At 43.8% G+C, this 6,000-nt stretch overlaps 1 protein-coding gene across 1 annotated transcript in view; it reads right to left on the reverse strand.

Moving 5' to 3' along the window:
- ZSCAN2 (zinc finger and SCAN domain containing 2) overlaps positions 1-5,314 on the reverse strand; it is a 47,104-nt gene extending 41,790 nt beyond the window's left edge. Inside the window, 1 exon segment of the mRNA XM_066355460.1 lies at positions 5,074-5,314. The gene's annotated coding sequence lies outside the window, so the exon portion shown is untranslated.
- Positions 5,315-6,000: the final 686 nt, after the last annotated feature.

The raw sequence follows: 6,000 nt of genomic DNA on the forward strand, positions 1-6,000 counted from the left end.
TCCCTACTGGTTTTAACTAAATTTTAGTCAAATCATTGACTCATTTTCTTTGCTATCATCTTGTAAAGGTATATATTGACTTCTGTTTATTATTAATTTGATAGAATTTATCCTTCCTCGAACAAATCTTGTTATAAAATTGATTAACCATGGTCCTAATATCAGACAACATAAAATTAAAGTAAGAGGACTGGTTGCAGAAGACAATAGAGTAGTTAGCCATGGTGACCAATTAAACATTCTCTGGAACGAATTCTCTGAGTTTTCAAATTCTTTTCTCTTTTTTCTAGTTATTGTGGCAAGATAAGACATCTCGCCACACAATCAGTCAGGCAAATTAGGGAGTCTTTAATTAACCTGCTGCATGGACTGCATGGATACCTAAGTTGTTCAGATCAATGCTGCGGTGAACACAGTTTGGGGCTTGCTTTTTTTTTTTTTTTTTTCTGAAGCTGGAAACGGGGAGAGACAGACAGACTCCCGCATGCGCCCGACCGGGATCCACCCGGCACGCCCACCAGGGGCGATGCTCTGCCCACCAGGGGGCGATGCTCTGCCCATCCTGGGTGTCGCCATGTTGCGACCAGAGCCACTCTAGCGCCTGAGGCAGAGGCCACAGAGCCATCCCCAGCGCCCGGGCCATTTTTGCTTCAGTGGAGCCTTAGCTGCTGGAGGGGAAGAGAGAGAGAGAGAGGAAGGCGCGGCGGAGGGGTGGAGAAGCAAATGGGCGCTTCTCCTGTATGCCCTGGCCGGGAATCGAACCCGGGTCCTCCGCACGCTAGGCCGACGCTCTACCGCTGAGCCAACCGGCCAGGGCGGGGCTTGCTTTTAAAGGGAAAATTACATACTGACCGATGAATGGGGAGGACAGTAAAACAAAGTTTTAAATCAAGCAGTAAAACAAAGCAGTAAATCAAGGTTTCTTACAATGTTTATCTATAGGGCTAATTCAGGGACAAACATGTTGAGAACACCTGCAACTTTGCAAAGCCAGCCCAAGGTCACAGTCTGGGAAATCAGCCTCAAGGCCAGGAATAGGGAGTCTTTTCAGAAAAAAGTAAGTTCCGCTAAAAGTCTGTTTTAGAGAAAGTAAGTTTTGCCAAAAATTATTCATGGTAAGAGCTTTTTTTTTTTCAGAGACAGAGAGAGTCAGAGAGAGGGATAGACAGGAACAGAGAGATGAGAAGCATCAATCATTAGTTTTTCATTGCGCATTGTGACACCATAGTTGTTCATTGATTGCTTTCTCATATGTGCCTTAACTATGGGCCTTCAGCAGACCGAGTAACCATCTTGCTCGAGCCAGCGACCTTGGGCTCAAGCTGGTGAGCTTTTGCTCAAACCAGATAAGCCTGTGCTCAAGCTGGTGACCTTGGGGTCTTGAACCTGGGTCCTCTGCATCCCAGTCCGACGCGACGCTCTATCCACTGCGCCACCGCCCGGTCAGCCTGGTCAGGCAAGAGTCTTTCTTTTCTACACTTCATTCCCTACTGGTTTTAATTAAATTTTAATCAAATCATTGATTTATTTTTGTTTTTGTTGCTATCTTCTCTCGAACAAACCTTGTTATAAAATTAATTAAACATGGTATTATTATCAAACAAGTTAAAATTAAAGTAAGAGGACCAATTGCTACAGACAAAAGGATAGTGAGCCATGATTAATTAAACATCTTTGGAACCAATTCTCTGATGTTCAAATTCTTTTTTCTCTTTTCTATGTTTGCCCTAACTAAACATAGGCTTTCTTTAATTACACTAGAATTATTAGCATAGAAACAACAAGTTTCCCATAATGCTGCACATAAGCTACCTTGTTGAAGGAAAAGTAAATCTAAGCCTCTTTTATTTTGTATACAAATAAACTTGAGGCATAACATTTGCTAGATGACAGAATAGGCTTATTCTGTTCCCTAAACCTGTTTTTTTTTTCCTTCGTACAAACCGCTTACAACCTGCAGAAACCTTCTGCAACTTAGCTTTCATGAACTTTCTTATCTATTCAGAAATAACTAGTTTTCATAACAACTTATTTTTTCTTTTTTAAAAAATTATATAATCCCTTTTTAATCAGATTTCTTAATTTTAAAGATCTTAATCTTCAGTGACAACTTAAGTTAGTAATAAGCAATTTTCTTTTAAAATATGCTTCTTTTTGGAGGTGTACTACTTCTAAGTAGCTTGTTGGAAACAAGATTTTTATAGGTTACTTTACAGGGGTAGCTATGAGTACATATATATTTTTCATTTACCTTGTAGTTGTTTTTTGTTTTGTTTTGTTTTTGTTTTTGTTTTTAGCAAAAGGACTTATACCGCCTCTTCTTTATGACTCATAGCAGTACATGTATTAAATCTTTTTTTTTTTTTTTTCATTTTTCTGAAGCTGGAAACAGGGAGAGACAGTCAGACAGACTCCTGCATGCGCCCGACCGGGACCCACCCAGCACGCCCACCATGGGGCGACGCTCTTCCCACCAGGGGGCGATGCTCTGCCCATCCTGGGCATTGCCATGTTGCGACCAGAGCCACTCTAGCACCTGAGGCAGAGGCCACAGAGCCATCCCCAGCGTCCGGGCCATCTTTGCTCCAATGGAGCCTTGGCTGCGGGAGGGGAAGAGAGAGACAGAGAGGAAAGCGTGGCGGAGGGGTGGAGAAGCAAATGGGCGCTTCTCCTGTGTGCCCTGGCCGGGAATCGACATGTATTAAATCTTAAGATGACGCCTGACCTGTGGTGGCGCAGTGGATAAAGTGTCGACCTGGAAATGCTGAGGTCGCTAGTTCGAAACCCTGGGCTTGCCTGGTCAAGGCACATATGGGAGTTGATGCTTCCAGCTCCTCCCCTCTGTCTTTCTCTCTTTTTGTCTCTCTCTCTCCCTCTCTCTCTCCTCTCTAAAATGAATAAATAAAAAAATAAAAAAAATCTTAAGATGACTTGCTCTGGCCCTACCCCAACCCAAGATTCCCCCCTTCCCAAAGTTCAATTACAAAGGAGTCCCCCAGCGAGGTTCCTCAAGCTTCTGCCATTTGTAGACTAGCCAGCTTCTGGTTTGTGGCTGGAGCAAGGCATGTCATTCTTCTTCAGGGTCAACTTACAGGGGTTGGTGGGATCCGTTTGCACCATCTCCATTTCTGAGGGGGTCTTTAAGGGAGCTTAGGGAGAAGGGGTGTCACCCTGCCAAATACAAGTCTATATGGGGTGAATTTTTCCTAGTAGGGGGTGTATTTAGCTTCTAGCTAAACAAGGGGGAGTAAGTCAGTCTAGTTTTTACCAGTTTCTAGAATTAATTTAGTTAGGACTTCAGAGCTTGGGACAAGTTGGAAGAATGAACCAAACTCTGAGGCCTGTAAGCACAATGCAATTTCTAATTAATGTTGAATGCCTTTCCTACTAGCTGTGAGACCTCAGATACAAATGCAGGTTTATTATCAGACCCAATGTTAATGGGCAAGTTTAATCTGGGAATAATTTTATATAGCAATTTCTTAACAACTGTTATTGTGGTCTCATTCCTAGCAGAAAAAGCCCCTACCTATCCTGAAAAGGTGTCAGTAAAAACTAATAGATACTTATATCCCTGTGCTGACGGCTTTATCTCAGTAAAATCTATTTCCCAATGTTCACCTAGGAAAGCTCTTCTATCCCTATTTCTCTCTACGACTTCTCTATTTTGTTTGGCATTTACTTGGACACAAATTAGACACTTGGGCACTATGCTTTCTACAATAGAGTCTAATCCTGGCAAATAGTAATTTTTATTAGATAATTCTATTAGCTTAGTTTGGCCTAGATGAGTAACTTGATATAGCTGGCTGATAATCTCTCTGCCTAGGGCTTCAGGTAAGAGGGTTCTTTGGTCTGGCAACTATAATCATCCTTCTTTGTTTTTAGACATTCTTCTTTTAGCAAAATCCTCCTCTAATTAGTTATAAAAAGGTGTCTCTGGCAACAAGTGTTCTGGTAAAGTCACTAAAATTTCTTTTTTTTTTAATCTTTTTTTTTCTTTTTTTCTTTATTCATTTTTAGAGAGGAGAGAGAGAGAGGGAGAGAGAGAGAGACAGAGAGAGAGAAGGGGGGAGGAGCTGGAAGCATCAACTCCCATATGTGCCTTGACCAGGCAAGCCCAGGGTTTTGAACCAGCGACCTCAGCATTTCCAGGTCGACACGTTATCCACTGCGCCACCACAGGTCAGGCCTAGTCACTAAAATTTCTAAAGGCCTTACTGGTTTTAGGGCTACTTCTTTGGCTGCTTGATCAGCTGCCCAATTTCCTTTTGCTGCTATTGAGTCCCCTTGCTGGTGTCCTGGGCAATGAATGAAAGCTACAGTCTCTGGTAACCAAATGGCTTTTAGTAAGGCTAAAATATCTTTTTGTTTTTAATGCCCTTACCAGCTGATGTCAGAAACCCTCTCTTCTTATAGAATGCTGCATGAACAGGGGCAGTAGCAAACGCATACCTACTGTCAGTGTAAATGTTGACCTTCTTTCCTTTGGCTCACCTCAACGCCTAGGTGAGAGTGATAAGTTCTGCCCGCTGAGCCAAGATCCCAATTGGCAAAGCTTGGGCCCGTATGGTCTTATCAGGAGTCACTCTAGACACTCTAGCATGTTGAACCCCATCTAGAACAAAACTGCCGCTATCAGTGAATAGCTGTTCTTCCACATTAGGTAAGGGTATATCAGTAACATCTATTTTTACTGTTTGAACGAAGTCTAGCACCTCAGAGCAGTCAGGCAAAGGGATGCTTGGATCCTCGTTGGGTGGATAGCCTGCATCTGGACAAACTCAATGCGAGGCTAATCTATGAGCAGGCTTGGCTATCTCTACAAACCTAGGGATTCACAACCTGCAGTATACTACTGCCCCGAGAAATTCTCGAACTTGTCTCTTGCTAGTGGGAGTTGGGAGCCGAAGGATGGCCTCTATACGACTGGAGGAGAGAGTATGCTTCCCGCCTCAATGTGGTAGCCTAGATAGGTCACCTTGGAGGTGAAGAGTTGTGCCTTTTTAGCTGACACTCGGTACCAGTCTGTAGTGTTTGTAAAAGTCCCTCAGTGGCTGTGCAGCAGCTTACCTCCATTTCCGCAGCTAGAAGCTAATCATCTAAGTACTGTAGCAGCGTTCACTCTGGATGTTCCTGGCGGAAGGCGAGCAGGTCCTGATGTAGTGCCTCATCAAAGAGGGTGGGTGAATTCTTGAAGCCCTGTGGTAATCTGGTCCGGGTTAGTTGTCCTGAAATGCCGGCCTCTGGGTCGTTCCACTCGAAGGCAAAGATGGGCTGACTTACAGGGGCCAGGGGAATACTGAAGAAAGCATCTTTCAAATAAATCTAAGACTGTATAAAATTTCACTTGCCCTTTGTCAGAGGAATATATATTAAATGTAGTTACCAAGGAAGAACAAGAAGTTTCAAATGAGTATTTAATAGACTTACAGCACAGATTCCCCTCGGTTTGGACAGAAATCAACCCGTCTGGGCTTGTAAAGCATCAAGCCCCAGGAGTAGTTTAGCTTACTGTCTGTAAGTGCCGTCCCTATACAGGTAAAACAATACCCTATGTCAAGAGAAGCTAAAAAGGGAATATTTCCCATATTAAGAGACTGGTAGAAGCTGGTATTCTTGTTCTCTGCCAATCCCAATGGAATACCCCTTTGTTGACTGTTCAGAAGCCAGGCTCCAAGGACTATCATCCAGTCCAGGATTTACGGGAGGTAAATAAACGGGTTGAGACAATACACCCAGCTGTGCCTAAACCCTACACACTTTTAAGCCTGTTGTTACCAGACTTGAAATTTTACCCAGAAACATCACTTTTTCTTTTTTTTTGTATTTTTCTGAAGCTGGAAACGGCGGGGAGAGACAGTCAGACTCCCACATGCGCCCGACCAGGATCCACCTGGCATGCCCACCAGGGGCGAGGCTCTGCCCACCAGGGGGCGATGCTCTGCCCCTCCAGGGCGTCGCTCCGCTGCAACCAGAGCCACTCCAGCGCCTGGGGCA

Source organism: Saccopteryx leptura, chromosome 13 (assembly GCF_036850995.1).
Source record: "Saccopteryx leptura isolate mSacLep1 chromosome 13, mSacLep1_pri_phased_curated, whole genome shotgun sequence".
In the NCBI taxonomy this organism is placed as follows: Eukaryota; Metazoa; Chordata; class Mammalia; order Chiroptera; family Emballonuridae; genus Saccopteryx; species Saccopteryx leptura.